Source organism: Myotis davidii, unplaced genomic scaffold, assembly GCF_000327345.1.
Source record: "Myotis davidii unplaced genomic scaffold, ASM32734v1 scaffold376, whole genome shotgun sequence".
NCBI lineage: Eukaryota > Metazoa > Chordata > Mammalia > Chiroptera > Vespertilionidae > Myotis > Myotis davidii.
In genome coordinates, this window is record NW_006288121.1 from 3501543 (window position 1) to 3507842 (window position 6300).

The window sequence follows — 6300 nt, forward strand, 5'->3', positions numbered from 1 at the left end:
AACACACACACACTATTGGCTTGTAATTCTCTTTCTTTGTAGTGTCTTTATCTGGTTTTGGAATTAGGATAATGCTGGCCTCAGGAAAAGAATTTGGAAGTGTTTCTTCCTCTTGGATTTTCTGAAATAGTTTGAGGAGAATAGGTATTAGTTCTTCTTTGAGTGTTTGTTAAAACTTCCATTTAGCCATCCGGATCAGGGCTTTTGTTTGTTGGGAGTTTTTTTTAATTACTACTTCAATATCATCAGTTGTTATTGGCCTATTCAGGTTTTCTGATTCTTCCTGATTCAGTTTTTGGAGATTGTATTATTCTAGGAATTTGTCCATTTCATCCACATTGTCCAGCTTGTTGGCATATAGTTCTCATAGTATTTTCTTACAATTCTTTGTATTTCTGTGATGTCAATGGTTACTTCACCGCTTTTGTTTCTAATTTTAATTATTTGGGTCCTCTATCTTTGTTTCTTGATGAGTCTGGCTAAAGGTTCATTATCTCGTTTATCTTTTCAAAGAACCAGCTCTTGGTTTCATTGATCTTTTGTATTTTTTTCAGTCTCTGTGTCATTTATTTTCACTCTGATCTTTATTATTTACTTCTACTTACTCTAGGCTTTTCTTCTTGTTCTTTTTCTAATTCTTTAAGTTGTAGGGTTAAATAGTATATTATTAATTTTTCTTGTATTTTAAGTAGGCCTGTAGTGCAATGAACTTCCCTCTCAGGACTGCTTTTGCTGTGTCCCAGAGATTTTGGATGGTTGTGTTTTCATAGTCATTTGTTTCCAGGATGTTTTTTATTTTTTTCTTGATCTCATTGGTAATCCAGTAATTGTTTAATAACATGCTATTTAGCCTCCATGAGTTTGAATGTTTTTGCGTTTTTACTGTAGTTGATTCCTAACTTCATTCCATTATGATCTGAGAAGATGCTTGATATGATTTCAATCTTCTTGAACTTGTAGAGACTTGTTTTGTGTCCTAACATGGTCTCTCTTTAAGAATGACCCATGTGCACTTGAGAAGAATGTATATTTTACAGCTTTGGGGTCAATTATTCTTTAAATGTCAAATCCACCTGATCCAGTGTGTCATTTAGACTCACTGTTTCCTTGTTAATTTTTTGTCTGAAAAATGTATCCAGTGAAGTCAACAGGGTGTTAAAACCCCTGATTATAACTATATTGCTGTCAATCTCTCCCTTAAAGTCCTCTAGAAGTTTTTTTTATTATAGTTAGGTGCTCCTATATTGGGTACATATATGTTTCCCAGGATTATATCCTCTTGTTGGATCAATCCCTTTAGTATTATATAATGACCTTTATTGTCTCTTGTGATGGCCTTCATTTTGAAGTCTATTTTGTCAGATATGAGTATTGCCACACCAACTTTTTTCTATTTCCATTTGCATGGAAATTTTTTCCATCCCTTCACTTTTATCCTGTATGAGTCTTTTGTTCTGAGGTGGGTTTCTTGTATATCTGGGTTATGTTTTCATGTTCATTCAGCTACCCTATATCTTTCGATTGGAGCATTTAAGCCATTTACATTTAAGGTTATTATTGATAGGTACTTATTGTCATTTTAATTCTGTATGGTTATGTTTCTCTCTCTCTCTCTCTCTCTCTCTCTTCTCGTTATAGCAGTCCCTTTAGCTTTCTTGCAGTGCTGGTTTGGTGGTAGCTTTTTTTTTTTTTGATCTGGGAAGCTGTTTATTTCACCATCTATTTTGAATGATAGCCTTGATGGGTATAGTAATCTTGGTTTCAGATCCTTGCTTTTCATTACCTTGAGTACTTCATTCCATTTCCTTCTGGCCTGTAGAGTTTCTGATGAGAAATCAGGTGTCAGCCTTATGGGAACCCCTTTGTAGGTAACAGTTTTCTCTTGCGGCCTTTACAATTCTCTCTGTGTCTTTAATTTTTGGCATCTTAATTATGATGTGTCTGGGCATGGGTCTGTTTGGGGTTCTCTGTGCCTCCTGAACTTGTGTGACTTTTTCCTTTACCAGGTCAGGGAAGTTTTCTGTCATTATTTCTTCCAACAGGTTCTCCATTCCTTGCTCAGATTCTTCCAGCACCCCTATGATGTGGATGTTGTTACATAGTATGTTGTCCCAAAGCTTCCTTCAACTCTCCTCCTGCTTCTTAATTTTTCTTCCAATTGCTGCTCTAAATGGGTGTTTTTTTCTATCCTGTCTTCTAATTTGCTGATTCAGTCCTCAGCTTCTTCCAGTCTACTGTTGATTCCGAGTCCTATGATGCGAATATTGTTACATTTCATGTCCCACAGCTCCCTTAAGCTGTCCTCTTGTTTTTTAATTGTTTTTTCTTTTTTTAAATATATTTTTTTATTTCAGAGAGGAAGGGAAAAGGAGAGATAGAAACATCAATAATGAGAGAGAGAGTCATTGATAGGCTGCCTCCTGCATGCCCCACATGGGATCGAGTCAAAACCTGGACATGTGCCCTGACCAGGAATCAAACCATGACCTTCTGGCTCATAGGTCAACACTCAACCACTGAGCCATGCTGGCTCGGCATTTTTGTTGTTGTTGTTTTGGTTTTCTGAGTGATTTTTCTACCCTGTCTTGTAATTCACTGATCAAATCCTTGGTTTCCCCTCATCTGCTGTGTATTCCTTCCACTGTGTTCTTTATTAGTGCTATGTCATTCTTCATAATTACTATATCTTTTCTTATGCTGCTGAGCATCTTTGCTATCATTCGGAACTCTATGTCTAATAAATTTCTTATCTCCATTTCATTTAGCTCTTCTTCTGGAGAATTCTCTTGTTATTTTGTTTTGGGCTTGTCTCCCCATTTTGGCTGCCTGTTTAGGTATGTGTGTGTGTATTAGGTAGATCTGCTATGCCTCCCAATCTCTAGTGCAGGAAATGTCACATGCTGTTTCTGACTAGCCCTGAGTGCTGTGTGGAGCTGTCAGCTATCCATAGCTTATGGATCCCTCTGCTGGGGCTGGGTGCCTTTGAAAGGACCAGATGTGCACCAAAGTCTGCTTTTCCTAGCCCCGGGTCCAGAAATAGATCAGGTGAAGACTCAAAGCCTCCAGAGATCCGCCTCTGCCTGCAGTCAGATTGTATTCAGTCTTGATTAGCTTCAGGTTATTGACCACAGAGTAGAGCAAGAGGTTTTCCAACAGGGTGGGGCAATTGCTTCCCCCCTAGGCAACAGCTGCCTGGAAGATAAATGTCTGCCCAAGAAAGATGCCTTCTGCAGTGTGAGGGAATAACTCAGCACAAGAAAACAGGGTTTCTGCCTTCTGAGCTTTAACCCCAGGGCCCCCAACCCTGGCTTCTGCTCCCACAGCTCCAGTCCACTCTGCCTCCTTCTACCAGAACCCAAGATGAGTGGCTGCACACAAAATTTTGTGTGTTGGCTCTTTCAGAGGGTACCTGCATTTCTAGCTGTCTCTCCCTGGCAAATAGCAACCCTGCTGCTTTTCACAGCTTCATGTTATGTGGTCACCTTTCTCAGTTCTGGTGCTCTGGGCTGGGGGAACCCAGTTTGGGGTTTAGACCCCATATTCTCTCTGAAGCTTCTTATTTCCCCTTCAATTTTGAATGATAGCCTTGCTGGATAGAGTATTTTTGGATTCAGTCCTTTGCTTTGCATCACTTTGTAAATTTCCATCCTTTCTTTTCTGGTTGCCATTGAAATTATGACCTGTCTTGGTGTGAGTCTTTTTGGGTACATCTTTTTTGGAACTCTCTGCTTGTGTGACTTTTTTCTTCCCCACATCAGGGATGTTTTCTGACATTATTTCTTCAAATAGGTTTTCTAACCCTTGTTCCTCTTCCTGTTGGTCTGGCACCCCTATTATTCATATGTTGCTTTGTTTCATGTTGTCCCAACGCTCCCTTAGGCTCTCCTCCTGTCTTTTAATTTTTTTTTTTCTCCAATTGCAGTTCAGTTTGGGTATGTTTTGCTTCCCTGTCTTCTAATTCACTAATTCGGTCCTCCGCTTCTCCTAGTCTACTGTTGAAACTTTCCATGGTGTATTTTATTGCAGTTATATCACTCTTCATTTCTTCTTGATTCTTATATAAGTTGTTGATTTTTTTCATCCAACTGGTTTATGAATTGCATAACCCTTAGTCTGAATTCTTTTTCTGACATATTGCATGCCCCTGTTTCACTTATCTGCTTTTCTGGCGGGTCCTTCTTTTCTTTCCTTTGGGGGTTTCTTTGTTTACCCATGTTTGATCTCACAGAGATATCTAATTGTTGAGTCGTTCAGTGGCTGCTCCCTCTTTGGCAGTGGCTCCTCGGGCTTTGGTTGCTCCTTGGGCGGTTGTGGTAGCAGCTGCTCCTCTGTTGGTAGTAGGTCCTCTGGTGGATGCTGTTCACAGCTGTGGTGGCTCTTCTGGCTGGTGGGGGGAGGCTTCACGTACAGCTGCTGTTCCTCAGACAGAGGGTGTGGTGCTTAGGAGGCTGCTGTTGCTTGGATCTTTCCATGAGAAGCAGGGCTCCACGTAGTTGCGCTGTCCCAGATCCAGTGTCTCCGGGTTAGCAGCCGATCTCTGGATGCCAGGTCTTTGGGTGTACAGTATACGTTTCCAAAAAACAGCCACTCAAGATGGCACAGTCTCCATGGCTGAGCCGGCACTCCGGGAGAGATTGCAGCCACAGTCTCCAACTTTCAATCCGCTTTCTCAAGGATTCCTCCGCCGTTCCCCAGGTACCAGAGTCTTGCTAAAGTGAATTCCCCTCCATGAGGTCAGCCCGGGTACAACAGTTCATCCACTGTAATCATGGCCAGTCCTCACAGCCAGTCAACCTTGGGCTCCAGCAGAGAGAGGTGCCGAGTGGACTGGAGTTACATGAGCAGAAGCCAAAGTTGGGGGATCTGGGGTTGGAGCTCGGAAGGCAGACACTCCGGTTCTAGACCCCATATTCTCAGTGGGAACCCCCCATAGCTGAGTTATCCCTCCTGACCTCCAGCTGCTGTCTGTGGGAGCCTGGGCAGCCCTTTCACACCTTCACACTTCCTACCAGCCTCTATGCAGGCTCCACTTTCCATCCTTGGTTATCAGGTTCTCTCCAGCTAGTCTTTAGTTGATTATTCAGAATAGTTTTTCTGTATTTTAGTAGTAATTTGTTTGGTCCTAGGAGAGTGTCAATGTAGATTCCACTTATTCCACCACCATTTTGGAACTCTCATAACATCCTATTTTAAATTGATAACAAGTTCGATAGCTTGTTATTCCTAAACTTTACTCTTTTACTTCTCCCCCTCACATTTTTTTTTCCAAATTATACCAAGGTAATAAATGCTGTTTATGACTTCTTTAAATTTACATGGTACTCCAACATAGTAATACCTCATGAATTGGAAAAAAACAAACAGAGAAACAAAAAAACACCCACAAATACATTTACAGTAGTATCATTGGTCACCAAAATGGAGATGGAAAGGAAATTTTACAATTGCAAGAATACACAAATGTTCTCATTAAGGCAGTATTGACCCAGATGACCATGTAGTATCTGCCCCCTCAAACACCTCACATCTCTGAAATGCCCAATGTGTCATCATGCATTATTTTCTAAATTCTCACATGTTCTTCATTTTCTGATTCATGTGGTGAACTGGGAGTAGGAAGTTGATCATAGACATTGTGCCCTCCTTCCCTTGTCTGGACCAAAAATTGAAGCAATCACATCCACTGCCAGGCCAGCTGTAGTCTTGGCCTCTTCATCTGAAGCGGCCAACTGAGGATTAACTTCAACAAGATCCAGTGCTGATAGCAACTCTGTGTTGTGTATTTCCTCAGTAATATACATGCCTTCTCAATATGTCTGTCAGTCCCCCTACAACAGGAGTTTCTGTGGCTGGAGCCAGTGTAGGGTCAAATGCATCAATATCAAAGCTCAGATGGATTGGCCTTTGTCCTATTCCAATCAGTAGATTGAATGTCTGTTCCATGACCTTCTGGATACCAAGTCTATGTCTCTTATGGAAAAATACTGGATATCATAATTCTGTAAAATAAAATGTTCAGGAGGGTCCATCTCTTAGACCAGTGGTTGGCAAACTGTGGCTCATCAAACCACAGCTCGCGAGCCACATGCGGCTCTTTGGCCCCTTGAGTGTGGCTCTTCCACAAAATACCACATGCGGGCGCGCACGTACAGTGCAACTGAAACTTTGTGGCCCATGCACAGAAGTCGGTTTTCGGGAAGGAGATAGACAAAACAAGTATACAAGACAAGTGTGGATGGGAAAGTTGGAAGGGGTCGACCTCAGCGAACGGACCTCAATCAGATTAAGGATGTTTTAGCA

The 6300-nt window shown here is 41.4% G+C and overlaps 1 pseudogene; it reads right to left on the minus strand.

Annotated features, from left to right (window-relative positions):
• Positions 1 to 5546: 5546 nt before the first annotated feature.
• Positions 5547 to 6300, minus strand: part of LOC102770461 — a 1579-nt pseudogene continuing 825 nt past the window's right edge.